Genomic DNA, 7,952 nt, shown 5'->3' on the forward strand with positions numbered 1-7,952 from the left:
AAACAAATAGATGAAGACTGAAAAACACATTTAATATATCCTTGCATTTCTATTTGAATTCAGAGTACATGGAAATCACATCAACAAATCAAAGCCCTAAATTTTTATCATCCTGAACTGGAAAAATCTGTAAAATCTAAAATTTTTCGCCGCATCAAAATAATTACAAATTAAACCCCTATTCTCTTGGCTGATAATCAAAAACAAATTAGTAAATTACTCAGTTAAAAGCCTTTTTTCAATAAAAGCTCGGAAGGCAAGCCTAAGTCCCTAATAATCCAAAATCACGTCAAATGGAGGAAAGTGATGTATCAGAATCGAATACTCATATACGAATAGAAAATTTTATCCTTAATTTATCTAATTATAGAAATTAAAAAATTAAAAAAAATTAGATCAAGAAAACCAAGAGCCAGATTGACACACCCCGACCGAGATCAGGGCGTGCTGCCCGTCACGCGAAGGTGACGTAACCATGTGCGCGTGCGGAAGCTAATTAAGAAGGTAATATAAAAGTACGAATAATTAAAAATTAACTAGCATACAAAGTACTAGTGTATGTGAGACACAATTCAGAGCAAGTCTACAGCAGTCAAAAAGGAAAGATACGACATATGTACACCCGGAGGTGACCCTACAATGGTGAATGTCTGTCAGAAATGCCGGGACGCCCTCTGGGATAAACCACCGAACTCGCTAGACCACTAGAACCTGGAGGGGCGCAAAAACAAAAGCGTGAGTGGGCAAAAACAAAGTTCTTTGAAAACTCTTTAGCAAAATACATTCTAACCCCTCGCCGTAAAACCTGTATACTTCCCAGAAAATGAACATATGTACGTACGTATAGATATGTCAATCATGCTTCACATATGCCATTCATGCTCACAATATGCCATTCATGCTTGAGAATATGCCACAACAGAATATCATAATCAAATATAAATGCTCAAGCGTAATTCACATCAATAACATATAATCAGGCAGCCGGGAGTCACCTAACGTGACCTGTACGGCTGAATCTAGAGCTCCACTCTCAACTCAATAACTGAATATGCACACGAGTCGGAACCACCTAACGTGGTCTGTACGACAGGCTGGGTGTATTATATATATGTATGCTCTAGTGCTACGATCACGTGAAGCTGTGCGATAATCGCGGGTCACCTACAAGTCGGAACCACCTAATGTGGTCTGTACGACAGGCTTGCACCTATCTTGGATCCAAGGCGAGCATGCGGTGCTGGTGAACATACACGTGAAGGCTGTGCCCTGGCCCTGGGCGGGAGCACTAACACCGGGGGTGCAGATTATGAGCTCTCTAAACCTCTCAAATTACCATTGCATAATAAACAGGAATGCATAACCACATGAATACCGCTTACCTGGCACTTACCTGTGCGTCCACAGCACCAAATACACATTTATATATATATGTATGCCACTACTAATACATGCGATGATGCGTAAACAATATTCAAATGATGCATGGCATAAAACATATAACCTTTTCTATTTAATTTCTGGGAATTAATATGTATATAGGTATATACGGAAAACAAAAGCCCACTCACTGGTAATTAGAAGGGTCGTAGCCCCCCTGCCTCGAGTGTGTACGCTCGTCCTCGGAGAACGAATCACCTAAACGCGACAAAGTTACGAAAACATTAATTTAAAAGCACCTAAGCAACTTCTCGTAATAACTTCTCATACATTGCTCAAATTGGACCACGCCCATATTTTTAGAAAAAATTTTGGACCACGCACGCGCCCCCACGCGCCGGCCAAGGCACGGCCCTACGCGCCCCCACGCGCGGCCCACGTGCACTGCACACTGACGGCGTCAGTTGACGCCGTCAGGAATATTCCGTTAACTGACGGAATATTCCGTCAAATCTAACCGGATTCTGTCACTGCCGTTAGGAATATTCCGTTAGACTTAACGGAATATTCCCCTTTCTTCTCCGGCGAACCTCCGGCGCCGGCGACGGCGCCGGAAAACTGGGAATTTTTCAAACCTTGTTTTCTCCTTCGTTTTTCAACCAAATTTCACGTTCTTTATACCAAAATGAAGCTTGGAACTAGTAGAACAACGTTAGACTAGTTTTAAGGCCTAAAAATTAAAGAATCTCACCTGTCTTCAAGGTCAAAACTCGGCCAACTTTGCACAGGACGATCGTGACGTCCAAATTCACCCAACGAACTACTCCGAGGCTCCTTGGGACCTCACAAACACATCTACAAGCTTAGAATCTCCTAAAACAAGCTAGATTAGGTTTGCATGAACAGTGCAATAATCGGACCTCGTTGAAACGACGTGAAAACATCTATATTCTTACCTGAAAATGGCACCTTTGAACTCCTCTCAGCTCCACGAACACGATGGTGGTCTTAGTTTCTTGATTGGTGAAGGTTTGATTATGCTTGTATGTGTGTCCGTGTGTAGAGGAAGAAGAAGAACTCGGGGAGAGTGAGAGAGAGAGAGAGAGAGAAAGAAAGAAAGGAGAGACAGAGAAGAGACAGGAATGAGGGAAAAGAGGGAGGGAATCCCGGGAGAGTGAAACGAGGTGTATGAGTGTGTGTGTGGTCCTACACACCACACCATACTACACTAAACTACACGTAAGTTTAACGAACTAGGGGTAAAATTGTAATTTCACACGTACGTTAAAATGAAATTTAGGACGGGATGTTACAACCTACCCTCCTTAATAGAATTTCGTCCCGAAATTCAAAATAACTAATTACACCCCTAACGGTCAAAGAACAATCTAGGATACAAATCCCTCATCCTATTTTCTGTCTCCCATGTCGCTTCTTCAACCGAGTGATTCCTCCACAGGACTTTCACCAAATTCACCGTTTTGTTCCTCAGAACCTTTTCTTTCCAATCCAAGATCGTTAACGGTTCCTCGTCGTACGTCAAATCTGGATTTATCTCTAACGGTTGAGGAGGTATCACATGCAATGGATCAGCAACGTAATGTCGGAGCATAGACACGTGAAAAACGTTATGCACTTTAGCCAACTCCGAAGGCAACTCCAACCTGTAAGCTACCTCACCAACTCTTTCTGTGACTATGTACGGTCCGATGTACCTGGGACTCAACTTCCCTTTCTTTCCAAACCGTACAACACCTCTCCACGGTGAAAGCTTCAAAAATACCCAATCTCCGACCTCATACGTTCTGTCCGTAGCACGTCGATCTGCTAAACTTTTCTGTCTGTCCTGAGCTGCTTTCAGGTTAGACCTAATTACCTGAACATTTTGAGTAGTCTCCTCAACAATCTCCGGACCTACTAAAACTCTTTCGCCAACCTCCGACCAACATAACGGAGTGCGACAAGATCTACCATACAAAGCTTCAAATGGCGCCATGCCAATGCTCGAATGGAAACTGTTGTTGTAAGCAAATTCCATCAAATCTAATCGCTGGTGCCAAACATCACTGAACTGTAACACTGATGCTCGCAGCATATCTTCCAAGGTCTGAATAGTTCTCTCGGACTGTCCGTCCGTCTGTGGATGATATGCCGTACTGTAAAGTAGTCTCGTACCCAAAGCTTCTTGAAAAGCTACCCAAAACTTCGATGTGAATCGTGGATCACGATCCGAGACAATACTTACAGGGACACCATGGTATTTCACAACCTTTGAGATAAACAATTCCGCTAACCGGCTCAAAGAATACTTCTCTCTTACGGGAATGAAATGCGCCGATTTAGTGAGCCGATCAACGATCACCCAAATGCCATCAAAGCCATTATGTGTACGCGGCAACTTGTACACAAAATCCATAGTAATATTTTCCCATTTCCACTCTGGAACGGGAAGCGGCTGTAACAATCCAAACGGCTTCTTTCTTTCTGCTTTAACCTGCTGACAAACAGCACAACTGCTCACAAACTCAGCTATCTCCCTTTTCATACCCGGCCAATAGTAAAATGGTCGAATGGTATGATACATTTTGGTTGCTCCTGGGTGCATGGCATAGCCCGAGATATGTGCTTCATCGAGAATTTCCTTCTTCAACTCCACATTACTAGGCACAAACATTCTACCCTCTAACATCAACATGCCATCAGAATCACGAACTCTGAGATCTCGTCTCCTTCCTTGATCTCGAGCTCGAATTAGTTCTTGAATCTGTTTATCAGTTACCTGAGCTTCAAGCACCCGATCAACCAAGATTGGCCTAACTTGAAAATTAGCAAGTAATGCCACTTCTCGATCTTCTGCTTCTAACCTTACTCCTGTAGCACGCAAGTCAACCAAAAGAGGAATACGACTAGCGTACAACGCATTGATACGGCCATGTGACTTTCTGCTAAGTGCATCGGCTACTACGTTCGCACGACCAGGGTGATAATCAATCGTGCAATCGTAATCGCTGAGCAACTCCAACCACCTCCTTTGACGAAGATTAAGTTCCTTCTGGGTGAAAAGATACTGAAGACTCTTGTGATCTGTGAAGATCCTGCACTTCTCTCCGTAAAGATAGTGTCTCCACAACTTCAACGCAAAAATGATAGCAGCCAATTCCAAATCATGTGTAGGGTAATTCATCTCATGGGTTTTCAACTGCCGCGAAGCATAAGCAATCACCCTACCATGCTGCATCAATACACATCCCAGACCATTCAAGGAAGCATCGCTATAAACCTCGAAATCACCACTATCGTCCGGGAGTGCCAAAACAGGTGCATGAGTGAGACAATGCTTCAACTGCTGGAAACTCTGCTCACACTTATCATTCCACTCAAACTTAACATCTTTCCTTGTTAACCTCGTCAGTGGCAAGGCAATTACCGAAAAATCCTTAACGAACCTCCGATAATATCCCGCCAAACCAATGAAACTTCTCACCTCAGTGACGGTTCGTGGTTGCTCCCAACTCTCCACAGCTGCAACCTTTTGAGGATCAACAAGAATACCTTGAGCAGAAATGATGTGCCCCAAAAATGCAACTTGATCTAACCAGAACTGGCACTTGCTAAACTTAGCATACAATTGGTGTTCCCTCAACCTCTTCAACACCAAAGTAAGATGTCGAACATGCTCTGCTTTGGACTTAGAATACACCAGAATATCGTCAATGAAGACAATGACAAATCTATCCAGGTAAGGCTGGAATACCCGGTTCATTAAATCCATAAAAGCTGCTGGTGCATTCGTCAACCCAAACGGCATAACCAGAAACTCATAATGACCGTAACGAGTCCTGAACGCCGTCTTAGGAACATCATCCCTACTAATCTTCAGCTGATAGTACCCAGACCTCAAGTCTATCTTAGAAAATACACAAGCACCTCTCAGCTGATCAAACAAATCGTCGATACGAGGCAATGGATAACGGTTTTTAATCGTCACCCGATTCAATTGTCTGTAGTCGATACATAGCCTCAAAGTTCCATCTTTCTTTTTCACAAACAACACTGGAGCGCCCCAAGGTGAAGTACTAGGCTGAATGAATCCTTTATCCACTAATTCCTGTAACTGAACTTTCAATTCCCTTAACTCAGCAGGAGCCATACGATAAGGAGTTAAAGAAATAGGATTTGTACCTGGAAGCAACTCAACAGTAAAATCCACATCTCGATCTGGGGGTAAACCAGGTAAATCTTCAGGAAAAACATCAGGGAAGTGTCTAACCACTCTCACATCCTCAATTCTGCTAGGAACAGTCTCTTCTAGCACCACATGAGCTAGATACCCCTGACAACCTTTAGACAACAACTTCTTTGCTCGCAAAGCCGAAATAACACCATGTCTTACTCCACTCTGCTCACCCACAAAAGTAACTTCAGGTAATCCAGGACGGTGAAACGTAACTACTTTCCCGTAACAATCAATGTTGGCACGATAGAAGTGCAACCAATCATTGCCCAAAATCACATCAAAATCGACAATATCTAACGGAATAAGATCCGCGGGCATAACTACACCCTCTACTATCACTGGACATCCTGGGTACATACAATCTACAACACATCTCTCTCCTCTAGGCATAGCGAATTCTAAATCGTACCCTAGAGGTGTGGGGCGAGGTTGCGTTACTTGAGCAAATGTATGAGAAATAACGGAATGTGTAGCTCCACAATCAATTAAGACTCTAGCAAAATAACCAAGAATGTTTAACGTACCCATAATTAAGTCCGGGTTGTTCTGAGCATCCTGCAGGGAAATATTGTGAATACGCCCCTGGCCCTGCTGTCGTCCACCGCGACCTCTGCTCGCTTGAACACCGCGACCTTGAGCTCCACGCCCCTGACTGGGCTGACCCATCTGTCTCGAAGACCCTGCACTACTAGTAGCATTCTCACTCTGCTGATACTGTCCTCTTTGGTACCACTGAGATCCACCCGTTGGAACTGGAGGATACGGCATGTAGTTGCTGGGATACGAGGGATAACCACCTTGTGAATACGGGTCCTGGGGGTACTGATACGGTCCCGGAGCATAGGGAACAACATCACCTTGATAGTGATAGGCACCACCTCTACCTGCTGGACCATAATTACTCGGACCTTGGATTTGCCGAATCGGTGCAGGTGGCGGCATAAAGGTCTGCTGCGGCTTCTGCTGCTGACTCTGGGGACAATTCACCGCTCTATGTCCCACCTGTCCACACGTGAAACAATTACCGCTAATCTGCCTGCACTCGCCGAAGTGTCGGTTATTACACCTACGGCAAAATGGGGGTCGGTTTCGGCCACCATCACCTTGTCTCTGGCCTCGAGCACCTCCATAAAACCTACCTCCACGTCCTTGTCCAGAGGCACTGAAACCACCACTAGACGAACTCGAACTGGCACCACCCCTTTTGAAGTTCTGAGTTTGGCGAGGCCCAAGCGACACTTGACTTTTCCCCTTGTCATCTTTCTTTTCATCACTGTCGCTAGACATATTCTCTGAGTCTTCTACCCTCAACAATATCTCATAGAACTCCTGGTAGGACTCACAGTGAGTAGTAGTGGCCATAGAACGCCATCTCTTCTTAGTGCCCAAGCGAAAACGACGAAGCATCTCCGCCGGATTACCAGCGACATCAGGATAGTAACGAGACAAATCAGTGAACTTACGATAGTACTCGTTAGCCGTCATCTTTCGCTGTTTCAATTCAGTGAATTCCTGTTTCTTACGGTCGATATACTCAGGGGGTACAAATCTCCTTTGAAACACGTCCTTGAAAACATTCCAATCGGTCCTCTGAGCTGGAGTCAACCTCCGAAGTTCTTGTTCCCACCAAGCTGCAGACTCCATCTCCAGAAACCAAGAGGTTGTCTCAACCCACCTTTCCATAGGAAGGTTCCCCTGGTTATGCAACACCCGGAAGGTCTTCTCTAGGTGTTCCAACCAACGTTCTGCGCCTTCGTGACCCTCGTTACCTTTAAACTTATCCAACTTCAAGTTATACATAGTCTCCAGAGGAGTCCTCTGGGGAGGGCGCATCACTGTTTGAAGGGCTGTAGCAATCACTTCCCCCAACTGAGTAAGATCAGGAAAACTAGACTCATCTGAGCGACGTGGTTCCCGACGAGGCGGCATGATTCTGACAGAAGACACCAACTATTAGAATACTCACAAAGACACAGGACAGCCAAAACCTAGGCTCTGATACCAAGCTGACACACCCCGACCGAGATCAGGGCGTGCTGGCCGTCACGCGAAGGTGACGTAACCATGTGCGCGTGCGGAAGCTAATTAAGAAGGTAATATAAAAGTACGAATAATTAAAAATTAACTAGCATACAAAGTACTAGTGTATGTGAGACACAATTCAGAGCAAGTCTACAGCAGTCAAAAAGGAAAGATACGACATATGTACACCCGGAGGTGACCCTACAATGGTGAATGTCTGTCAGAAATGCCGGGACGCCCTCTGGGATAAACCACCGAACTCGCTAGACCACTAGAACCTGGAGGGGCGCAAAAACAAAAGCGTGAGTGGGCA

This window comes from Pyrus communis, chromosome 16 (assembly GCF_041283825.1).
Source record: "Pyrus communis isolate YQ-2024b chromosome 16, ASM4128382v1, whole genome shotgun sequence".
Lineage (NCBI taxonomy): Eukaryota > Viridiplantae > Streptophyta > Magnoliopsida > Rosales > Rosaceae > Pyrus > Pyrus communis.